General features: G+C 47.8%; 1 long non-coding RNA gene across 1 annotated transcript; it reads right to left on the reverse strand.

Moving 5' to 3' along the window:
- Window positions 1-12105: 12105 nt before the first annotated feature.
- Window positions 12106-25406, reverse strand: LOC121009526. Its single transcript, XR_005780771.1, has 3 exons — window positions 25394-25406; window positions 17490-17495; window positions 12106-12560 (listed from the first exon to the last, which is right to left on the reverse strand). It is a non-coding gene; the product is annotated as an uncharacterized LOC121009526 (long non-coding RNA).
- Window positions 25407-25631: the final 225 nt, after the last annotated feature.

Here is a 25631-nt window from a genome sequence, read left to right on the forward strand (position 1 = left end):
ACTCAAAAGCCTGCCATCCATGGATTCTGTCAGTGTTTTGATCTGTTCACCATCAACATTGCGTGCAGCAGCAACCACAGCCTCCCAGACACTGTTCAGAGAGGTGTACTGTTTTCCCTCCTTGTAAATCTCACATTTGATGATGGACCACAGGTTCTCAATGGGGTTCAGATCAGGTGAACAAGGAGGCCATGTCATTAGATTTTCTTCTTTTATACCCTTTCTTGCCAGCCACGCTGTGGAGTACTTGGACGCGTGTGATGGAGCATTGTCCTGCATGAAAATCATGTTTTTCTTGAAGGATGCAGACTTCTTCCTGTACCACTGCTTGAAGAAGGTGTCTTCCAGAAACTGGCAGTAGGACTGGGAGTTGAGCTTGACTCCATCCTCAACCCGAAAAGGCCCCACAAGCTCATCTTTGATGATACCAGCCCAAACCAGTACTCCAGCTCCACCTTGCTGGCGTCTGAGTCGGACTGGAGCTCTCTGCCCTTTACCAATCCAGCCACGGGCCCATCCATCTGGCCCATCAAGACTCACTCTCATTTCATCAGTCCATAAAACCTTAGAAAAATCAGTCTTGAGATATTTCTTGGCCCAGTCTTGACGTTTCAGCTTGTGTGTCTTGTTCAGTGGTGGTCGTCTTTCAGCCTTTCTTACCTTGGCCATGTCTCTGAGTATTGCACACCTTGTGCTTTTGGGCACTCCAGTGATGTTGCAGCTCTGAAATATGGCCAAACTGGTGGCAAGTGGCATCTTGGCAGCTGCACGCTTGACTTTTCTCAGTTCATGGGCAGTTATTTTGCGCCTTGGTTTTTCCACACGCTTCTTGCGACCCTGTTGACTATTTTGAATGAAACGCTTGATTGTTCGATGATCACGCTTCAGAAGCTTTGCAATTTTAAGAGTGCTGCATCCCTCTGCAAGATATCTCACTATTTTTGACTTTTCTGAGCCTGTCAAGTCCTTCTTTTGACCCATTTTGCCAAAGGAAAGGAAGTTGCCTAATAATTATGCACACCTAATATAGGGTGTTGATGTCATTAGACCACACCCCTTCTCATTACAGAGATGCACATCACCTAATATGCTTAATTGGTAGTAGGCTTTCGAGCCTATACAGCTTGGAGTAAGACAACATGCATAAAGAGGATGATGTGGTCAAAATACTAATTTGCCTAATAATTCTGCACGCAGTGTATATTTCCCAGCGCTTTATAGACATTAGCATCAAGGTGTCCCCAACGGAGCTCACAATCTAAGTTCCCTATCAGTGTGTCTTTGGAGTGTAGGAGAAAACCGGAGTATCCGAACATACAAACTCCATGCAGATGTTGTCCTTGGTCGGATTCAAACCTTAGGACCCCAGTGCTAACCACTGAGCCACCGTGCTGCCCTAACAAAGCTAGAACTAGTCCTGTACCATACATGGATCCAATGTTCTCCCCATGTACTGCTTCAATTGCTCTGCTAGATTTATTTCAAGCTGGCAGCTCAGGAGGAGAGTCCTTTCTTCTGCCCCTCAGGGACAAGGTCTTTTCTTACGGGATATGCCCCTTTCTGCTGCAGCCTTTTCTCTATAACTGTCACAATGTCTAACAGAAGATCTGTCTGGTGGTTGGATGGAACATGTGCATCCACCTCAGCGATGTGACTGAGATAGATAGAGAAATAAGGAAAAGAACGAACAGCAGGTGGCCCCTAAACAGATACATTTTATTGAATAAAATAGAAAATGCAAAAAATACATGCAATTACAAAAGTATTGAGATCCAGGTGCTGGTTTGAAATATGTACAAAACCTTTAAAGGTTCACCTGTTCTCCTGGGATCCATCCATAGTGTTGAAAGGGACAAGAGGTCAACCCTTCCCTCCAAGTCAAGAGAAACAAGCATCACCCTTTAAAAGGGTTGGCAACTATATACAGTCAGGTCCATAAATATTGACACAATTTTAACATTTTTGGCTCTATACACCACGACCATGGATTTGAAATGAAACTAACAAGATGTGCTTAAACTGCAGGCTGTCAACTTTAATTTGAGGGTATTTACATCCAAATCGGGTGAACGGTGTAGGAATTTTAACAGTTTGCATATGTGCCTCCCACTTGTTAGAGGACCAAAAGTGATGGGACAATTGGCTTCTCAGCTATTCCATGGCCATGTGTTTGTTATTCCCTCATTATCCCAATTGCAATGAGCAGATAAAAGGTCCAGAGTTCATTTCAAGTGTGCTATTTGCATTTGGAATCTGTTGCTGTCAACTCTCAAGATGAGATCCGAATAGCTGTCACGATCAGTGAAGCAAGCAATCATTAGGCTGCAAAAACAAACCCATCAGAGAGACAGCAAAAACAGGCATGGCCAAAACAACTGTTCATAAAAAGTAGGAACGCACCGGTGAGCTCAGCAACACCAAAAGACCCGGAAGACCACGGAAAACAACTGTGGTGGATGACCGAAGAATTCTTTCCCTGGTGAAGAAAACACCCTTTTTACAACAGTTGGCCAGATCAAGAACACTCTCCAGGAGGTAGGTGTATGTGTGTCAAAGTGAACAATCAAGAGAAGACTTCACCAGAGTGTATACAGAGGGTTCACCACAAGATGTAAACCATTGGTGAGCCTCAAAAACAGGAAGGCCAGATTAGAGTTTGCCAAACAACATCTAAAAAAGCCTTCACAGTTCTGGAACAACATCCTATGGACAGATGAGAGCAAGATCAACTTGTACCAGAGTGATGGAAAGAGAAGAGTATGGAGAAGAAAAGGAACTGCTTATGATCCTAAGCATACCACCTCATCAGTGAAGCATGGTGGTGGTAGTGTCATGGCGTGGGCATGTATGGCTGCCAACAGAACTGGTTCTCTTGTATTTATTGATGATGTGACTGCTGACAAAAGCAGCAGGATGAATTCAGAAGTGTTTCGGACAATATTATCTGCTCATATTCAGGGAAATGCTTTAGAACTCATTGGACGGCGCTTCACAGTGCAGATGGACAATGACCCAAAGCATACTGCAAAAGCAACCAAAGAGTTTTTTAAGGGAAAGAAGTGGAATGTTATGCAATAGCCAAGTCAATCACCTGACCTGAATCCGATTGAGCATGCATTTCACTTGCTGAAGACAAAACTGAAGGGAAAATTCCCCAAGAACAAGCAGGAACTGAAGACAGTTGCAGTAGAGGCCTGGAAGAGGATCACCAGGGATGAAACCCAGCGTCTGGTGATGTCTATGCGTTCCAGACTTCAGGCTGTAATTGACTGCAAAGGATTTGCAACCAAGTATTAAAAAGTTAAGTTTGATTTATGATTATTATTCTGTCCCATTACTTTTGGTCCCTTAACAAGTGGGAGGCACATATGCAAACTGTTGTAACAAGTATTAGTGTTGATCGAGCATGCTCGGCTGAACACCAGTTCAGCTCGAGCATCTTGATGCTCGGCACATGGCTGTATTCGCCCGAGAACCGCATGTGCTAGAGCGCAATGCTCAAGTCTCCCCCCGCACGTTTGTTGGCTGCTACGCAGCCAATAAACGTGCAGGTGGGTACTGCCCTTGACTGTAATGCCGTAGCCATGTTGGTTACTGGAATTACAGTGATTGGCTTGCCGGAAGGCGTCATCAGGTGCTATATAGCACCCGATGACACGTGTTTGGCTCAGTGTTAGTCAGGGAGAGCTGTGCCGAAGAAGGGAAAGATAATGTAGGAAGTGAAATTTCCTTTTTTGATTAGAAAAACTTGTCAGAGACCCAAAAGTCATTTTAAGGACTATTGTTGTGTGTGGCAGCAGCAATATATATTTTTAGCGCAACCTGAGCTAAATTGCTAAAACTTTACAGATCCAAAAGTCCTTTTAAGGACTGTTGTGTGTGGCAGCAATATCTATTTTTAGCGCATCCTGCGCTAAAAAGCGTGCAATAGTTAGGCCGCTGCAGACAGCGACATTATGTGCACTACATCTCTTGTGTGCGCATCCCAAAAATATCTGTGACATCCACTGTCCACAGCGGACGGTGTCCGCTGTGGACAGTGGTATTAGCTGTGCTACATCTCCTGTGTAACGTGTGCACATTCAAAAAATAGCAGTGACATCCAGTGTACTTTTTCCGTAGACGGCGTCCGCTGCGGACAGTGACATTACCTGGGGTACATCTCCTGTGTCACGTTTCCACATCCAAAATACATGTGACATTCCCTGTAATTTTATATTAGCCGCTGCTGACATCAGCGATGTTATCTGAGGTATATCTCCTGTGTAACGTGTGCGCATCCCAAAAATATCTGTGACATCCAGTGTACTTTTTCCATAGACGGTGTCTGCTGCGGACAGTGACATTAGCTGCGTTACACCTCCTGTGTAACGTGTGCACATCCAAAAAATATCAGTGACATCCAGTGTACTTTTTCCGTAGACGGTGTCCACTGCGGACACTGACATTACCTGGGGTACATCTCCTGTGTAATGTTTCCACATCCAAAATACCTATGAAATTCCCTGTAATTTTATATTAGCCGCTGCTGACATTAGCAATAGTTAGGCCGCTGCAGACAGCGACATTATATGTGCTACATCTCCTGTGAAACGTGTGCGCATCCTAAAAATATCTGTGACATTCAGTTTACTTTTTCCATAGACGGTGTCCGCTGCGGACAGTGACATTACCTGGGGTACATCTCCTGTGTGACGTTTCCACATCCCAAATACCTTTTTTTGCGCATACATTTACAAATTCTCCGCAACTGTACCTGTGACATACTTTCAAGCATATATAACATTTAATATGAAGAAGGCGAGCAATAAGGGACAGGGAAGTGGTGGGTTCTGGCCAAGCTGCCAGTTTGGTTGATGTACTGCTCCAAATTAATTAATGTTAAGTATACGAAGAAACGGAGTTAGATGTCGCACAAGGCTATCTGCAAACGAAAAAAGGTGCACCTAACCAATCGAGAACACCAACTCGATAACTATAAAATGAGAACAATAAAGTTAAAAGAGCAGGGCACTCTCAGAAATTCCGGACCATGTAGAGAATCGTTTATAAAATATATATTTATTGATGTACTGTAAATACTAAAACAATAGACCTCGCTATCAAAACATAAAATCCTAAATGTGGATAAATGACATCAATGAGTGTGGCGAAACCAACCTCGCCACTGGGTTTTGGAGAGGCCTGTTTATTAGCCTCTTGCCTCAGGATTATGGCCCATGCTAACTTTTAAACCCCTGAACCTATTCAAGTGAATTTCGGATAGGTTTGTCCCCAAGTTATACTGTTTAAATTGATGTAAGTTATATGTATGGCCAATGTAAACTCACAAAGTTGTAACAATTTATAATAAGTGTAACTTGTCAGCTTGGGAGGAATATGCTGGGTGTGTTTCTATTGTGCCATTGTCCCATTGTGTGTTTAAAATGGTGATGTCTGTTCTGTTGTCCCCACATGTGTATTGGTGATTTCTCTCTGTCTTGAGAGATAATTGGATTACGCCTCGGGTGTCTCCAGGGCAGAGAGGAGGAAACCATGATGCATTGTGGGGATGTATTGTCTCTGTGTATCCTACAGTGCTGCATATCTGTCCTATGTCACAGTCTTCATTCTGGTCCCCTAGGGGCGTGTACACCAGACGGGCTTGGTTGTTTTATACCTCCCTGTGGGCGGACCTGTATTTGCAAACAACTGTAATAAAAACCAGGCTGGGTGTGCCAGCACCTCAGACCACTGCTTGACCCTCAACACGGAGCCTTGTCTCGTTATTGGGGGGATCCGCTGTATGCTGTTAGAGATTGATTGCCAGGAGTGTAAGCTGATTCCTGTTCGTCTGCTAGCAGCTATTCGTGAGGTTCCAGTTTGGAGTGCTACTTTGTATCCAGTTCGGGAGTTTGGTGTTCTGCAGTAGCTGGGCCTGTCTCTCAGAAAGGGGCATATCGCCTAAACGGATTTTAACCCCTTGTCTGCTGAAACGGTCCGTTACATTGGTGGCAAGCAGCGGGATCGTTCCTACAGCCAGAAGGACAGCTACAGGAGACACCATTTCTTTGGATTTTACAACTTAAGGGCAACGCATGTCTCAGTACAGCGACCCTAAAAGCACCAGGATGGAACCAGCAGTGGAGTACAGATACTCTGTGGAGGAATTTGACCGTATGATGTGGTTGCGGCTGAATTTCTTCGGACCCAATCCAGCTGAGAAATACGTGAAGTTCGTGAGGAGTCTAGTGTTCAAGACCCTACTATACCGGGCAGAAGGTGACGGTTAGCTGCCACGTTGGGTGGACCTCCATCGGAAATTACAGTTGCGGGACAGAGAGAGCTCAGTCTCCCCTCCCCAGCGGCAGAGTGTCCAGCAGGGAATTGGGAGCCAGTCTCCATTCCCCAGCGGCAGTGTGAATTGCAGGGAATTGGGAGCCCAGTCTCCATTCCCCAGCGGCAGTGTGAAGTGCAGGGAGAGGAGAGCAGCGTCCTCCCTCCCCAGCGGCAGGCTGAGTTACAGGGGGCAGAGGTAGTTGTTCCTGCCCCCCAGCAGCAGAGTGATATGCCGGGAAGGCAGTGTGAAGTGCAGGGAGAGGAGAGCAGCGTCCTCCCTCCCCAGCGGCAGGCTGAGTTACAGGGGGCAGAGGTAGTTGTTCCTGCCCCCCAGCAGCAGCATGATTTTTTGGGAATTGGGAGCCCAGTCTCCATTCCCCAGCGGCCGAGTGATGTGCCGGGAATTGGGAGCCCAGTCTCCATTCCCCAGCGGCCGTGTGATGTACAGGGAATTGGGAGCCCAGTCTCCATTCCCCAGCGGCCGTGTGATTTATTGGGAATTGGGAGCCCAGTCTCCATTCCCCAGCGGCAGGCGGAGTTACAGGGGGCAGAGACAGTCGGTCCTGTCCCCCAGCGGCAGAGTGTCCAGCAGGGAATAGAGAGCCCAGTCTCCTTTCCCCAGCAGCAGGACACTGTATTGGGAGCAGAGACGGTCGGTCGCCCTCCCCAGCGGCTGGAAGTATGTATGGGAGAGGAGCTCGTTACCCCCTCTCCCCAGCGGCAGCTTAACGCACCAGGGGGAGACAGTAAGCCCCACAACAGTGCAGATGGGACCGTGGTCTCTGCACTTACAGCACAGGGGGTAGAGACAGTCGGTCTCCCCCTCCAACAACCAGACTCTAAGCCAGGGAGCAACACAGAGACCGGGAGTACTAGCTTCCAACATAACCTTGGTGGACTCACTGGACAGAGACAGGCTACCAAATGTAACAGGTCCAGTATTGAGTTGTGGGTGGGCTGCCAGACTAACTCAGGTACCGACCGGCGTGAGGTCAGGTATCTGGTTAGTCTTCCCTGGGGGGGGGAGATGTGTGGCGAAACCAACCTCGCCACTGGGTTTTGGAGAGGCCTGTTTATCAGCCTCTTGCCTCAGAATTATGGCCCATACTAACTTTTAAACCCCTGAACCTATTCAAGTGAATTTTGGATAGGTTTGTGCCCAAGTTATACTGTTTAAATTGATGTAAGTTATATGTATGGCCAATGTAAACTCACAAAGTTGTAACAATTTATAATAAGTGTAACTTGTCAGCTTGGGAGGAATATGCTGGGTGTGTTTCTATTGTGCCATTGTCCCATTGTGTGTTTAAAATGGTGATGTCTGTTCTGTTGTCCCCACATGTGTATTGGTGATTTCTCTTTGTCTTGAGAGATAATTGGATTACGCCTCGGGTGTCTCCAGGGCAGAGAGGAGGAAACCATGATGCATTGTGGGGATGTATTGTCTCTGTGTATCCTACAGTGCTGCATATCTGTCCTATGTCACAGTCTTCATTCTGGTCCCCTAGGGGCGTGTACACCAGATGGGCTTGGTTGTTTCATACCTCCCCGTGGGCGGACCTGTATTTGCAAACAACTGTAATAAAAACCAGGCTGGGTGTGCCAGCACCTCAGACCACTGCTTGACCCTCAACACGGAGCCTTGTCTCGTTATTGGGGGGATCCGCTGTATGCTGTTAGAGACTGATTGCCAGGAGTGTAAGCTGATTCCTGTTCGTCTGCTAGCAGCTATTCGTGAGGTTCCAGTTTGGAGTGCTACTTTGTATCCAGTTCTGGAGTTTGGTGTTCTGCAGTAGCTGGGCCTGTCTCTCAGAAAGGGGCATATCGCCTAAACGGATTTTAACCCCTTGTCTGCTGAAACGGTCCGTTACAATGAGTATATCTGAATAGCAGCAAGTTGAGTCTAGACAATTTGCGAATAAATGATATACAGCCGCGACAACAATATATCGATGACGATAATCTAAAATAATCGAACTGAGAATAAATCGAAGGTAAATGGTAAGTCCACCTCTATCATTCAATGGTGTAACTTCAATGTTCCTTAATGTTTCCCACACCAAAATCAATCCGTCCTATGGATAATAATATCTTAACTAGCCTGAGCAGAGCGGCGTCCTGCTCGATCAGAATAGGTAGCGGCGTCCCGCTACTTTAAAGCTTGCAAGCGATTACAAAGTTACCTTACATCCAGCTTCCACCAGATCAGTCTTAACCAAGCCGTGGTATATTGCTGCTCCCTGCGCTGTGCTGATGATATTGTCGCACTACGGTATCGGGAGCTTTTTCTTCTAGTGAAGACCACGCTGGCGGCTTGCTATTCCACACGTGGGCCAGTTGGTATACCGGTCCTTTCTTGTGTTTGGCCGTCAATTTGCGCGGGTAACTTTGGAAGGTTATGGATCCCACTTTTTTTCGGGTCGGTTTGGATCGATGGATATTAATATTTCTGGTCACAATTGGCAGGGAATGTGGCACCAGATGCGTTTCGGGGTATGTTCATTCACCCCTTCCTCAGTGGTAGTCACCCCTTCCTCAGTTGGTGACAATGATCAACTAGTTGTGCACACTGTTCGAGGTGTTCATAAGTCTCATCACTTCCCATATTTGATCATCTAGATCAGTGGTGCCCAACCATTTTTCGTCTGAGGGCTGCACTAGACTTGTTATAAATTTTGCGGGCCGGAACCAGGTAGCTTTGCCAGAAAGAAATGCAAAAGCTGTGAGGGGGCACGTGTGAGCATTACTACTGTGAAGAGGGCACATATCTGGCATAACTACTGTGAGGGGGCACATATCTGGGCATAACTACTGTGAGGAGGGCACATATCAGGGTATAACTACTGTGAGGAGGGCACATATCAGGGTATAACTACTGTGAGCTTTGAGGAGGGTACATATCAGGGCATAACTACTGTGAGGGGGCACGAGTGAGCAATTCTACTGTGAAGAGGGCACATATCTGGCATAACTACTGTGAGGGGGCACATATCTGGGCATAACTACTGTGAGGGGGCACATATCTGAGCATAACTACTGTGAGGAGGGCACATATCAGGGCATAACTACTGTGAGGAGGGCACATATCAGGGCATAACTACTGTGAGGAGGGCACATATCAGGGCATAACTACTGTGAGGAGGGCACATATCTGGGCATAACTACTGTGAGGGGGCATGTGTGAGCATTAAGTCTGTGAAGAGGGCACATATCTTGGCATTATTACTGTGAGGGGGCATGTGATGTATATATGTGTGTAATGTATGTAGTGCAGTATGTGATGATCACACACTGCACTACATACATTACACACATGTATACATCACATACTGCGCTGTCACCTTCTTCTGCAGGTCTACCTTGATGTCTGGTCTTTAGGCTTCAGTCAGATCCTCCACCGCCATACTTGCGCCGTGTGCCCGACACCACCAGGAGCTGGCCCCTCCTCCTTTCATCTCCCGCCGGCTTCTCCTACAGCAGGGCGCTCTATCGCTCCAGTGCCCTCCCAATCTTAACAATCAGGGGCGTAGCTAGAAATGACTGGGCCCCATAGCAAAATAAATTATGGGCCCCCCCTCCCGGATCTCCCACCCCCACATACCTATCGGACCTCCTACCCCTTCCAGAGCTCCCACCCAAACACCCTTCCAGGACCTCCCACCCCAACATCCCCCTAAGTGTCGTCCACAGATCCCCCCTTCAGTGTCCTCCACAGATCCCCCCTTCAGTGTCCTCCACAGATCCCCACTTCAGTGTCCTCCACAGATCCCCACTTCAGTGTCCTCCACAGATCCCCCCTTCAGTGTCCTCCACAGATCCCCCCTTCAGTGTCCTCCACAGATCCCCTCCTTCAGTGTCCTCCACAGATCCCCCCCTTCAGTGTCCTCCACAGATCCCCCCCCTTCAGTGTCCTCCACAGATCCCCCTTCAGTGTCCTCCACAGATCCCCCCTTCAGTGTCCTCCACAGATCCCCCCTTCAGTGTCCTCCACAGATCCCCCCCTTCAGTGTCCTCCACAGATCCCCCCTTCAGTGTCCTCCACAGATCCACTCCTTCAGTGTCCTCCACAGATATCCCCCCCCCACCCAGAGCCACATCACTGATCTAGATAATCAGTTGCCACCACCAAATGATCCCACATCTGCACTATCATGGGATATATGAAAAGGCTACTAAGAATTTTATTGGAGATGCTCATTTCTACAACATGTGGCTTACCGTTTGGTCTGGGTGTGTTATTTTTGGCCCTGCAGTACAAGGTGTGTTTGGGAATAGCATTTATGTAAATTTCAGAGTGTGGTACTATAAAGGTGGCAGGAGTAAGCCTGGCGATGGTGCACAGTCCTGTGACATTCTCGGATAACCATTTGTACACTTTGTGTCCACAAACTAAGTATATGTCTTCTGGAACTGCCACTGCTGTGCTATTGAATAATTGGGTAATTAATTTGGCTAATTGTATCCCTTTCGCCAGCTCATATCCTTTTAACTGACCTACAGTGTTCTTAGCTAATATACCTGTGATAAGGTCCTGTACAGTATGGTTGTTACAGGGTAGGTCTTGTCCGTTCACGGCAACTATACCAATACACTGCACGTGGCTGTCTGTTTTTGAGTCATTGCAACCTGAGTGTATGTGGGGACTAAATGTCATGCCATTGGTTTGTACTTGGAGACAAAAAACTGTGTGTCCAACTAGGAAAACATGTGACGTTAGCCCAGTGTCTCTCTTGCCAGGGGGTAGAGCTATAATCTATTGAGGGTCCTGATCTGTTTATCATGAGCCATTGGGCATCTTCCCACCCTGCGACAGGCAAGCGCACTTCCCTGTCCTTGTGTGTACTGGATTTAACTCTGTATATGCTAGTGAGAAAGATAGTAGAGTTAGCCATGTCAATCAGTTCAGAAAGTTCCAGGGGTATTGCAAAATAAGGCATACTGGTTGAACTCACGGGACTGTGGGTAGAGATCCAACAATCTCTCAGAGTTTGTCTCCTTCAACCCCTGGACTAAAATTTGATGGTGCCGTATCAGTCAATAGTCCCACTCATCACCCAGTGGCGTGAACACTGCTGATATGCCTACAGTCAAAGTTATGATAAGTAGGTGGACCCTGATGACTTCTTGTTACAGGGTCATCGGGACAGCCTTTACTCTTTTTTACAATGTGAGGCGTGGATCCAGGTAGGCCTCCCTTCGAGTTTCACAGAGGTCGGGGTAGTCAGCAACACCTGGTACGGCCCCTCGTATCGTGGTTCGAAGGTGTTTCTGATGTGTTTCTTTACAACCACCCACTCTCCAGGTTTGAGAGTGTGGCTTTCCTCTAGGGAGTCAGGATCTGGAATGGAAGAGAAAACTTGTGCACGTATGTTAGACAATTGTTTACTCAGGGGAATCACATATTTTGCAACAGATTCATAATGCATTTGCAATTGCTGTGGGAAGTACTGCCCCATCCTAGGCCCTGTCCCAAACAAAATTTCATATGGAGTCAGTTTGTGTGGAGGCCTAGGGGTGTGTCTAACTGAAAATAGTGCTATTGGCAGGCATTGTACCCAACTGAGCCCTGTCTCCCTAGTCATCTTCAGCATCTTGTACTTCAGTACCCCGTTCAATCATTCGACTTTGTCGCTGCTTTGGGGTCTGTAGGGTGTGTGATAGGCTAAGTGGGACCCTCCCATCTTCCAGACTTCTCGGGTTAAGCTAGCAGTGAATGCTGGGCCCTGATCACTTTCAATGACCTCAGGTACTCTGAACCTACAAACAGTTTTGTGCATTAGTATCTTAGCAGTTGTTGTGGCTGTCTGATTTCGGACGGGGTAGGCTTCTGGCCACCCAGAGAACAAGTCTACCACTACTAGCACATATTGAAACCCTTGGCACATTGGCATCTGGATGTGGTCAATTTGAATCTGTTGGAACGGGTACTGGGCTTTGGGGAGACATTTGGTTGGGGTAGGCTCAGCTCTTCCCGGGTTGCACTGCGCACAGATAAGGCAAGACTGAGTATGCATCACCAGGACAGGGATTATCCCTGGGGCCACCCATGTTTTGTCAATTAGTTCTTTCATGATGGTCTTAGATTGGTGGGTGGTCCCATGAGCTATTGAAGCTATCAGAGGATAGAGAGCTTTGGGCAGACATACTCTCTTTCCTTGGGTCCACAGTCCAGATTCTTTCTCTTCTTGGGCTGACTCTTTTAGCCAATCCAATTTTTCTTGTGGCGTGGCCTGCTTCTGTAACTGGACTAGCAGGTCCCAGGAGACCTCTTTTGGTTTCTATGTTGGGTCTGTTGTGGACTCTGTTGCCATCAAGACTTGCGAGGTCTGTTCTTCTTCACCGCTGCTTGCTTTGTTGCTTGATCAGCTAGGGCTTTTTGCTCTGGCTTCAGAGGTGTCAGCTCGAGTGTGCCTGTAGATCAATAAAATCTTTAGATTCTCCAGTATACTCCCCCCTTGGAAGAGGGAGAAGAGCAGCAGGATTGAGGATGTGACATCTTTGAAATAGTGACAATATCAGGTAGGAGCAGGCTACCTTGCAACCATAGGTGACGTTGATTAGTCAGATGCCTAGGTTGTGTTTGTTGGAGAATGGCAGAAATGTTATGTGGTGCTAGGATAGTGAAGGGGTGGCTTAGTACCATATCAGAAGTGGTGGACAGCAGGGCACTGGCTGCATGTATAGCTCTGACACAGGAAGGGGCTGCCCTGGCTACTGGATCCAGTCTCTTTGTAAGGTAGGACTTTGGGGTCCTTCAGGGTCACAGTGACTGGTGGGACATTGAGGCATACGATATCCTGGGGTCCTCTGGCCCAGAGAGTATCGGGGATGAGGTGAAAAATGGTTTGCAGCGAATCCCCTTGCTTATATGAATCAGTGCCCAATTTTATTGTCAGACATCCGGCAGCCGTGGGTATCACATAATTTGAACGAAAGACACAAAGAAGCGAGACAGTGTCTTATCAGAAAGAGGATCTTAAACTTAGAAAAGCAGAAGCTATCATTTCTGAGAAGAAAAAAGGTGGGGGTCAACGCTGCACGTAGCTGTCCTGCAATGTGGTGGAATGCCATTTCTCTATAAAGTATTCCACAGACTTATGATCCCAGGGGTCAAAGTTCTGACCCCTCAGCTCAGGGATGGGAATGTGGTCCCTTATAGTGGGCAGCACGGTGGCTTGCAGCGCTGGGGTCCTAGGTTTGAATCCGACCAAGGACAACATCTGCATGGAGTTTGTATGTTCTCCCTGTGTTTGCGTGGGTTTCCTCCGGGTACTTCGGTTTCCTCCCACACTCCAAAGACATACTGATAGGGACCTTAGATTGTGAGCCCCATTGGGTACAGTTCGTTGCTAATGTCTGTAAAGCGCTGCGGAATATAGTAGCGCTATATAAGTGCATAAAATAAATAAATTATCAGTGAGCAGTATTCACCACTATACTCCCCTATACTTTGCAAATCAGACCACGTACATCCATAGGTTTGGTGCACTTGAGACAATTTCCTGTAAAATGGCATTGGGTGGATCTCAGGGTCAGGCAGTAAATTCACTATGATGAATAACTGTTGTGGAGTAAAAGACACATATTTGGGCAGGCCCTGGGGATGTGTTAGTGCCAGGGCTTCCCTAAGGGTTTTGTAATTGCCCCTCTCTAGACCTTGCATGTTTCTTTGCAATGCAGTAATCTGAGACTGGCGGTGTATTTCTGTGCATCAGGACTACCCCCGTTCCATGGTGCCAATTGGGGAAGGGTGGGAGTCCTTGTGACTCGACACAGATTCTACCGCCTCGTCAGACTGCGTTTGACCGGGCTCTTCTGTTTGACCTCCCACCATTATGGATGTGGGAGTCATGATCTAACTGGGAGTCATAAAAGTGCCATCCGGGTTTATCATCAGGTACAGCATAGAGATCACCGGGACACTAGGGGTGACATAGGAGTGAAAGGGGGGGGGGGGGGTCGGGGTCTGGACCGAATGATATTAAAGGTCCGTTCATGAGCGTTGGCTGGGAACAAGATGACGCTGTAGCTAACACGGGAAGTGATGGGACGTGACGGGGAGTAGTTACCAAGGTGTGGTTTTGTGGGTGGGGAGCCCCACAGGCAAGGCATGTATCACGGGAGGAGGGATTCTGTAGACCACATGTTTTGCAGGTCCACCAACCTGCTTTCTTCTCGGCGCCATTATAGGGCGGTGGCAAGTCATGTATCAATGCAACACCAGGTTTGCAGAAATATATCTGTCTTTTCTCATCAAATTTTTTTTTGTCCCCCCGTCTGTTCAAATTCCTTACTACAGTCCAACCACACACGGACCATGTCTGTCAATTTATCATCCTCTAACTTCCCTCTTTTCTCATTCAACAACGTCTGCCACATAACAGGGCAGTGTGCCACCTTTTGGTATGTTAAACAGATGTCGCAGGGTTACCACTCAAACTCTTAACTCAAATTTCTTAAATCATCATGTTATCTTGAAACAAAAGCCATTGAAAAGCAATTGAAGGTGTTTGCTTCTCCGGTCCGCCACGTACTGTTCGGGTGAACAGTAGCCCTTCGGGACACTTTCCTCATTTCCCATCTTCTGGATCCTTCACCTTGTTCTGGACAACACAGAAACCTGATATAACACGTTGAGCCTAATGTCCCACACACTCTGGGTAGACACTGTCCAGTCTCCTCCCTTCTGTCGTCTCTCGGTCACAACACCGGGGTGACCGATTGACACAGGCACTTTAGAAGACCTTTGGGTTTCTATCAGTCTGTGTTTCCGTTACAAAGGGTCGCACATTAAAAACAATAAACCACAATACATCAAGGAAGAACCCTTGAGTACTGTCCCATCGTCTCTCGCACCTACTGGAGCCGTCTAAAGACCTCTGTATAGAGTAATCACTGGACGTGAAGACCTTTGAGTCCGGGTCAGCACACTCTGGGCTACCGCAAACCGCTCTCCCCCCTTCTGCGATTGTCCCCTTTATGGAGATTTGAGTCAGACGCCGGGCTGAACTCTGATACAGGTACATAGGAGGCACATAGGAGAACTCCGTGTCTCAGTCAGTGATACTTGTCAGCAGGGTCTTCACAACTTATAGGCACAACACATCAAGACTTTAAAAAACATATGGGGTTCTTACTTTCATGCCCTCGAGGATGTCCCAGACTGCTGCCGCACCCCTCCCTCAGACGAACACCAAGAGGCTACACCAGGGGACACTTTATAGGCAAGATGACTCCGTTTTCCTACCTCGCATTACGGGTCGCGATCCCGGTGTCGGGGGTACGGGAACAGAGGGTCCAATCCTCGAGCCCCACGTTGGGTGCCAAAATTGTTCTGGTTCTGGCCAAGCTGCCAGTTTGGTTGATGTACTGCTCCAAATTAATTAATGTTAAGTATACGTATACTGAGAGATCAATACTGAGACAACACACAACTGGGGGTCATAACAGGATCTCTGGTTTATTTGCGAAACAGCAGACAGTATATAGCAGGGGTACTCAACTAGTTTTATTAAAGGTCCACATACCAGGGTCTGCAGTCAGGTGAAGGTCCGAGCTGAACGCCAACAGTAAAGATGCCATGCGATCATGTGATACATGCGCGTGGGGCGCTCTGACGTTATAGTGGAGCGCCCCGGGTAAGTCCCAGAATTAGTAATGGCCACATTAGTGCCCCAGTAAGAATAATGTCCCCATTAGTGCCCCCAGTAAGAGTATTGCCCCCCTTCTCTGCTTTTGCAAAAAAAAAATAATAATTTGCATTCACCTGGCTGCGGTGAACATTCGCTGCTGACTGCAAGCTCAGGACCGGTGCTCTAACGTGATGACGTCTTGTAGGTCCTGTCCTGAGCTTCTAGTCAGCAGGGAGTGTTCTCCACAGCGTGAGCAAATGGAGGTGGAGGTACCGTAATACAGTGTTTCCCAACCAGTGTGCCTCCAGCTGTTGCAAAACTACAACTCCCAGCATGCCCGCACAGCCAAAGGCTGTCCAGGCATTCTGGGAGTTGTAGTTTTGCAACAGCTGGAGGCACACTGGTTGGGAAACACTGCCGTAATATATATTTTTTTTTACTAGCACAAGTAGCGGTGGAGGTAAAGGCTGTACTAATGGGCGTTCCATGATGGAAGCGCTCATTAGTAAGGGTACTTTCACACTTGCAGCAGGATGGATCCGACAGGCTGCTCACCCTGTCAGATCCATCTTGCCACTACTTCGCCGTGCCGCTGCTCTGTGCCCATCGACTATAATGGGGATGGGGGCAGAGTTACGGCGCAGCACGGTGAGAGGCCGCCAGACTAAAAGTACTACATGTCCGACTTTTTCGTCTGGCGGCCCCCTCAATATAATAAACATTGGTGGCGCAGTGCGCCCCCCCTCAAAATAATAAACATTGGTGGCGCAGTGCACCCCCCCATCACAATAAACATTGGTGGCGCAGTGCGCCCCCCCTCAATATAATAAACATTGGTGGCGCAGTGCGCCCCCCCATCACCCCAGTATAATAAACATTGGTGGCGCAGTGTGCCCCCCCATCACCCCAGTATAATAAACATTGGTGGCGCAGTGCGCCCCCCATCAATATAATAAACATTGGTGGCGCAGTGTGCCCTCCAATATAATAAACATTGGTGGCGCAGTGCGCCCCCCCTCAAAATAATAAACATTGGTGGCGCAGTGTGCCCCCCCATCACAATAAACATTGGTGGCGCAGTGCGCCCCCCCTCAAAATAATAAACATTGGTGGCGCAGTGTGCCCCCCCATCACCCCAGTATAATAAACATTGGTGGCGCAGTGCGCCCCCCCTCAATATAATAAACATTGGTGGCGCAATGTGCCCCCCAATATAATAAACATTGGTGGCGCAGTGTGCCCCCCAATATAATAAACATTGGTGGCGCAGTGTGCCCCCCAATATAATAAACATTGGTGGCGCAGTGTGCCCCCCAATATAATAAACATTGGTGGCGCAGTGCGCCCCCCCTCAAAATAATAAACATTGGTGGCGCAGTGCGCCCCCCCATCACCCCAGTATAATAAACATTGGTGGCGCAGTGCGCCCCCCCAATATAATAAACATTGGTGGTGCAGTGGGCAGTGCCAATGAGGGTTAAAAAATAATTTACTCACCTCCTCCAGTTGATCGCGTAACTGCCGGTCTCCAGTTCTTACTTCTTTCTTCAGGACCTGTGGTCACATCACTGAGCTCATCACATGATCCATCACCATGGTAATGGGCCATGTGATGAGCTCAGTGACGTCACCACAGGTCCTGAAGAAAGAAGTAAGAACTGGAGACCGGCAGTTACGCGATGAACTGGAGGAGGTGAGTTAATTTTCTTTTATTATTTTTAAACCTCATTGGCACTTCCCACTGAGCCACCAATGTTTATTATAATGGGGAAGGGGGGGGGGCGCACTGCGCCACCAATGTTTCTTATACTAGGGGGGGGGGGGGGGGGCGCACTGTGCCACCAACGTTTCTTATACAAATACAGGAGGCGGGTGCCGGAATCAAATAGCCGGCACCTGACCTTTGTGACAGGGGGCTGCGATCAGCTACAATTAACCCCTCAGGTACCGCACCTGAAGGGTTAACTCAACTGCAGCTGATCGCAGCTCCCTGTCACAGAGGTCGGGTGCCGGCTATTTGATTCCAGCACCCGCCTCCTGTATTTGTAATACAGGTCAGTTTTCTTCATTGGTGGCGCAGTGGCCACAGCCCCTCCCCTCCTCCTCCTGCCTCTTCTTATTGGCAGCGGCGGGGACAGCAGCAGCACAGGGGGGAGGGAGAGACTCCTCCTGCGCTGCTGAGAACTATCAGCTCCTGTGCCCCGCCGCTGTATTGAGCAGAGCTGCCAGAGTGTGCAGGAGGAGGAGCGCTACATGTGGAGGGAGCCCTGTCTCACTGCGCTGTGGGACAGGTGGAAGTGCGCCGGTAAGCTCCTCCTCCTGCACGGTACAGTAGAGGAGCAGCGCTCTGAAGGATGGCCGGGGTCCGGACAACTGGCGGCCGCGGTCCGTATTTGGACCGCGGTCCGCCAGTTGAGTACCCCTGGTATATAGAATGGAAAGGAGTGGGGGTGCAAGGTGGCGTGTATCTTTTCTATTGGCTATAAACTCTATATTTTCTGTAACATCGATGACAAGAGGAAGTTCCCCCCTCCCCCTTCCAGATTGGGGAAGCTGCTTCTTTCTTTCTTTGAAAAACTGCTTGCTTGAGCTGAACGGAAACCACAAAGAAGCACATAATAAAACACAAAGTAAGATTCTAGTTTATAGGCGTTGGCTGAATGCCTGGCCGCCATCTTAGCTAAGCATAGTTCTCAACAAGAAAGTATCCATTTTGTCTTAATGGTCCATAACAGTGGCAGTGATGCTGATGGTGCACGCAGTTATTCTGTGGAGCTATTTTAAGCGTCATTACTTCATTTGGGCCTCTCGACAAGCCTGCTTGAAGAGGGACATGAGATCCTGTGCCCTGATTCCCAAACTCTTGAGCATCCACAGTCACAAGAAGATGATGGTTGGGAACGGCAATTAGTGTTTCACGAGGTGGATGATGATGATGATGATGAGACACAGTTGCCAATAAGTCAACGGCAATTAGTGTCTCAAGAGGTTGATGATGAGGATGAGACACAGTTGTCAATAACTGAGGTTGTTGTTAGGTCAACAAGTCAGGAGGATGAGCAGAGTGAGGAAGTGGAACAGGAGGTGGTGGACGATGAAGTCACTGACCCAACCTGGAAAGGTGGCAAGCCGAGCGAGGACAGCAGTACAGAGGGGGAGGGATCCGCAGCACCGCAACAGGCTGGAAGAGGCAGTGGGGTGGCAAAAGGGAGAAGGCAGGCCACACCAAACAGGCCCGCAACTGTTCCCCCGGGCACCCCCTTGCAGAAATCTCCCTTGCCAAGGGGTAGGTGTTCTGCAGTCTGGCGCTTTTTTGAGGAAAGTTTGGACAACAAAAGAATTGTAATTTGCAACCTGTGCCATACAAAAATGAGCAGGGATATGAACACTAGCAACCTCACCACCACCAGCATGATCCGTCACATGGCATCAAAGCACCGTAATAGGTGGGCCAAATGCCTGGGTCTACAATCTGTGTCTGCGGGTCACACCACTGCCTCCTCTTCCCCTGTGTTACGTACTGACCAATCACCTGTCGAAGGCGCAGGCCTGGATGCCTCCCGCCCTCCACCTGGACCTTTGCAAGCACCATCAACGAACACATCCACTTTCGTGTCCCAAAAATGTCCTTACCCCAGGCATTTGAACGCAAGCACAAATACCCAGCCACCCACCCACAGGCCATAGCACTAAATGCGCAACTTTCCAAATTACTGGCACTGAAAATGTTGCCATTTAGGCTTGTGGACACTGAGGCCTTCTGCAGCCTGATGTCGGCGGCCGCCCCTCGTTACGCAGTCCCCAGCCGCCACTATTTTTCACGGTGTGCCGTGTCTGTTTTACACCAGCATGTGTCCCGTAACATCACACGTGCCCTAACCAACGCAGTTACTGGGAAGGTCCACTTAACCACTGACACATGGACAAGTGCTTTCGGCCAGGGACACTACATTTCGCTGACGGCACACTGGGTGAACGTTGTGGAGGCCGGGAGCGAATCGTACCCTGGGATGGCACAGGTGCTACCGACGCCAAGGATTGCGGGCCCTACTTCCAATAGAGTTTCCACCACCATCTACGTTAGTGGCTCCAACCCCCACTTCTCCTCCTCCGCCTCCTCCTCCTCCACTTCCACCTCAGAATTATCCTCTTGCAGCACCAGTCCGCCACCAGTCGGTAGCTGGAAGCAGTGTAGCACTGCAGTGGGGAAGCATCAACAGACCGTGCTTAAGCTGATCTGCTTAGGTGACAAACAGCACACCGCCGCAGAGCTGTGGCAGGGGATAAGACTAAGCTGTGGCTCTCGCCACTCAACCTAGAACCAGGCAGGGTTGTGTCTGATAATGGCCGTAACTTGGGGATGGCTTAGGAGCTCGTCAAGCTCACACACATCCCATGCCTAGCCCACGTCTTCAACTTAGTGGTTCAGCGGTTTCTCAAAACCTACCCCAATTTGCCTGAGCTACTAATGAAGGTGCGCCGCGTGTGTGCCCATTTCCGCAAGTCATCGGAAGCTTCCACCGGTCTGTCAATTCTGCAGCAGCGCTTACAATTGCCAGCTCACTGACTGTTGTGCGATGTGAGCACGCGCTGGAACTCCACGTTCCACATGTTGGCCAGGCTTTGTGAGTAGCAGAGGGCAGTAGTGGAATATCAGTTACAACATGGTCGTCGCCTTTCCAGTCAGCTTCCACTTTTTCACAAGCAAGGAGTGGGCATGGATCTCTGGCCTCTGTGAGGTTTTAAGAAACTTTGAGGAATCAACACAGATGGTGAGCGGCGATAACGCTGTTATCAGTGTCACCATCCAACTTCTGTGTCTACTCAAATGCTCGCTGCTCACAATTAAGGCCAACGCTTTGCATGTGGAAGAGGTGGAAATGGGGGAAGACATTACACAGGGTGATAGCCAGACCACCCTCAGTTCGTCTTCTCAGCGCAAATTGGATAATGATGAGGAGGAGAAGCAGGAGATGGTTGCCTCTGCTACAGAGCATAGTACCCATGTTAGTTTAATTCCATCTGTTCGTGGATGGGCAGAAGAGGATTGAGAGTTATCCTCCTGATAACGACAGCGAAGTCTTGCCTGTTGGGACTCTGGCACACATGGCTGACTTTATGTTAGGCTGCCTTTCCAGTGACCCACGCGACTTACGCATTTTGGACAACACTGATTACTGGTTGTTCACCCTTCTCGACCGCCGCTACAAAGAGAACTTCTCATCTAATTCCTGTGGTGGAGAGGACGAGCAAAATGGTGCAATACCAGAAGGTCCTTGTGGAAAAATTGCTCCAAAAATTTCCAGCTGACAACGCAGAGTACATAGTTCCTTGGGCAACCAAGGAGGAGAGACGAGGGGAACACACAGCAGTTCCAACAGAGGCAGGGCAACACTCTCCAAAGCCTGGGACAGTTTCATGACACCGCATCAGCAGTGATGGCCAGTTCGCCGTGTTCGCCCGCGAACACATGCGGGCTGCTATCTTAACTCACAAGTCCGGTGATGCACAGGTAAGTCCTTACCTGTGCCTGTGCGCTAGCCGGTCTGAAACAAATGCGGTCACTGGTAGCAGGCAGTTCCGAGAACAGCCGCCAGGGGCCTTTATCGGGCTGTTCTCGGAACTGCCTGCTCCCGGTCACCGCATTTTTTTCAGACCAGCTCCCGGCACAGTTAAGGGCTTACTGGGCATCGCCGGACTTGTGAGTTAAGATGGCAGCGCGCATGTGATTGACGGCCTAGTGTCACAAGGAGGGAAAAATTTTGGAAGAAGTAGTGAGTAGCAGACTGTGTCCATGTCCTCGATGATCCCTCTGTGCCTTACAACTGCTGGGTGTCCAAGCTGGACACGTGGCTCTGCACCTTGGATGTGCTAACCTGCCCTGCTGCCAGCCTTTTGTAATAGCGGGTATTTGGTCCTGCTGGGGGCATAACAACTAATAAGCGCATCTGCCTGTCAACTGAAAATGCTGACCGGTTGACTCTTATAAAAATGAACAAGGCCTAGATTGCCCCTGACTTCTCTACTCCACCAGAGGAAAGTGGCTGAACATAATGACACTTTAAATGTGTTTTTTATAATATACTGAATACACTGTATTCCCATGCACCCCTTCCACCACAAAAAAGGGTATATGGTTCAATCTTCCTTTTCTCGTCCTCCTCCTCTTCCATCATATCAATATACTTATTAGTCTGCCCTCGCTCCTAATGTTGCAGAGGGTAAGCTCACCTGCAGGCCCTCGCATATAATGTTTTAGAGGGTCAGCTCACCAGCAGGCCCTCACCTACAATCTTTTAGAGGGCCAGCTCACCTGCAGGCCCTCACATGTAATGTTTTATAGGGTCAGCTCACTAGCGAGCCCTCAACTATAATGTTTTTCAAGGTCAGCTCACCAGCAGGCCCTCCACTACAATCTTTTAGAGGGTCTGCTCACCTGCAGGCCCTCGCATATAATGTTTTAGAGGGTCAGCTCACCAGCAGGCCCTCACCTACAATCTTTTAGAGGGTCAGCTCACCTGCAGGCCCTCACATGTAATGTTTTAGAGGGTCAGCTCACCAGCAGGCCCTCAACCATAATGTTTTAGAGGGTCAGCTCACCAGCAGGCCCTCACCTACAATCTTTTAGAGGGTCAGTTCACCTGCAGGCCCTTGCATATAATGTTTTAGAGGGTCAGCTCACCAGCAGGCCCTCACCTACAATCTTTCAGAGGGTCAACTCACCTGCAGGCCCTCGCCCTTATTGTTTTATAGGCTCAGCTCACCAGCAGGCCCTTGTCCATAATTTTTTCAATGGTTAAGTAAGCAGCAGGCACTTGCCCATAATTTTTTCAATGGTCAGCTCAGCAGCAGGCACTCGCCCATAATTTTTTTGATGTTCAGATCAGCAGCAGGCACTCGCCCCTAATGTTTTAGATGGTCAGCTCAGCAGCAGGCCCTCACTCGTAGAGGGTTGGCTCAGGAGGTCCTAAATCAAAAGGAGTATCAGTATCTATATAATATACATCCGAAGACTCCTACTATATATATTATCTACCTATGGTGCATAAAGATGCAGAGCGCCCCCCCCTGGAGACCGATAGTCTCGGGCATTGACTCAATTACCAGCCGCGTATCAGAGTACATTGATATTTTTTTACAGCGGTATGCGGTCACCACACCTTCCTATTTAAGGGATACAGGACATATCCTAGAAGTTCTAAAAGAAGTCGGCAGCATCCCAGAGAATGCCTTCTTGATGACTCTTGATGTCACTTTGTACACAATGATACCAAATAACATCGGTATGGAGGCAGTTAAATTCTATTTGGATGGGGATGAACAAATGTGTGAAGAACGGAAAACATTCATCCTAGACTGTATACAATACTGTTTAGGACATAATTATTTTTGGTACGATGACTACTATTTTTTACAAGTCTCCGGTGTAGCGATGTGTGCGAAATTCGCACCCAGTTTCGCCAACCTCTTTATGGCGTATTGGGAGCATTTTAACATCTTCCCCGTCCTAAAGAGAGACACCGAGAGTGGCAGTCTACAACTCTGGAAAAGATATATTGACGACTGCATTGGAGTCTGGTATGGTACCGAGAAAGGACTAATTGAATTTATCTCCCACATTAATTCTAACACGTGGAATATAAACTTCACTGAAGATGTCAGTTAAAACACCATCCATTTTTTTAGACCTTGAAATTAGGGTAGAACTGGGAAAAATTATAACTAAGACCTATTTTAAACCGACTGACTGTAACGGTTATATTGAGAGGAGCAGCTGTCATTATGAGCCCTGGATTTGTAATGTACCAAAAGGACAGTTGCAGCACATCAAAAGGAATTGCACCAATATAGAGGACTATGAAAAACAGAGCAATAGTATTATAGATCGATTCATTGAAAAGGGATATGAAAAGGAAGTGTTATACAATCAGAGGGAGGAAGTAAAGCGAGAAAGTTATAACACTAAAAATAAGGATCCTAGTGAACATACAAAACAGATTAGGAATAAATATCAATTTGCCTTCTCCACTTCCTATTCCACTACCTGCCCCCAGATTAAGAAAATCATCCATCAAAATTGGAATGTTTTAAAAAATGACCGAGTTATTGGAGATCTTATTCCCAAGAAACCCCCATTTATCTTTAAAAGAGCCCCCACTGTTAGGAACCGCATTGTGCGCAGCTATGTGAAAGATGACCTGACCATATCTAAACCCCGCAGTGTTTTCACCTGGTGCGGTTTTTGTCCATGTTGTAAAAATCGCTCCAGGGACGATAGGAAAAAATCCAAAATAGAGGAAGTTGTGTTTACCTCCAAATCCTCCACATTAAAAATAAAAGGGAATATTTCATGTGAATCCATGGGAGTCATATATATGCTTGAGTGCCCTTGCAGGCTTCAGTATATTGGTAGAACATTGAGGAAGTTGAAAGTTCGGGTGGCGGAGCATATTAGGAACATTAAAAAAGGGCTGGAGACGCATAGTGTCTCGGCACATTTTAAGAGATTCCACCAGAAGGACGCCACTGGTCTAAAATTCTGCGGCGTCGAACTGGTTAAACGTCACTGGCGAGGAGGCAACCCCACTACACAAATCAATAAGAAAGAGGCGCAATGGATTTTTGAAATGGATACGTTGCAGCCGCAAGGACATAATATCGAATGGGATATAAAAGCAGTCTGTATGGTGTGATTTGTCTGATATTATTGTTTTTTATACATGCTACCTATTATATTATTATATATTTTAGTTCAATCTATAACATTGTTTTTATATGATATTGTCTATTTAATAGCTATTTAAGATTTTATATAACTGTTTATATTGCACATTTTGTATATGTTTTATGGCATTTGATACTGATTGATTGATTGACATGCCAGCGGACAACGGAGGTCCGTTTTAGTTCCGGGGTAGAAGTTACTTTTCACTCGTGGTCTACGGCGGTGTTTGCACTGCAGCCCCTGAAGAAGCTAACTGCGAAACCCGGGTCGGGCATTTCTATGTGCATGCTAACAACTTTGAATTTGTGAGTACAATAAACCTTGTTACCTTTAGTTATCGAGGGTATTGCACCATCTTTTCTGTTCCTTTGTGAAGGTATCTTTGACCCGGCGTTGGAATCAGCGGTCGGCGGCTCATGACGGGATCTGAGGACCAGCTGGAGGTGTATAACAGTTTCCCTGTATGTGGAATACGTACCTGTGACTGTTGCTTCTGAAAGCTGGATGCGAATTCAGTTCCCTATCTTTATAGGATTCCATTTGAATGACTGACATACATGACTGACATATAGCGCGGTTCCCGTACCCACTGTTTTACTTTGTCATTGAGGAGACTGAACCTACTCCATTAAGGGCACCGCTGCTTTTGTCCTAGCTTTTCACATCAAATATTGTTTATATTTCTTTCTCCCTCACTCGTAAGGTTTTAGAGGGTCACCAGGAGGCCCTTGCTCCTAATGTTTTTGAGAGTGATCAGCAGGACATCAATCATAATTTTTTAAGGGTGTATGATGCCCTCCTTTATGTGTAATAAAGGGCGTATTAGAGTGCCAGTTCCTTGTAATTTTTGGAATCCCTTTCACTTAGTGCATAGCCTTTATGAGTGTAGGAGTCCCACTACCTGAACAATTGTACCACAATGTGAATGAGGCACTCCTTTATGTGATATACAGGTT

The sequence above is a fragment of the Bufo bufo genome, chromosome 8 (genome assembly GCF_905171765.1).
Source record: "Bufo bufo chromosome 8, aBufBuf1.1, whole genome shotgun sequence".
NCBI lineage: Eukaryota > Metazoa > Chordata > Amphibia > Anura > Bufonidae > Bufo > Bufo bufo.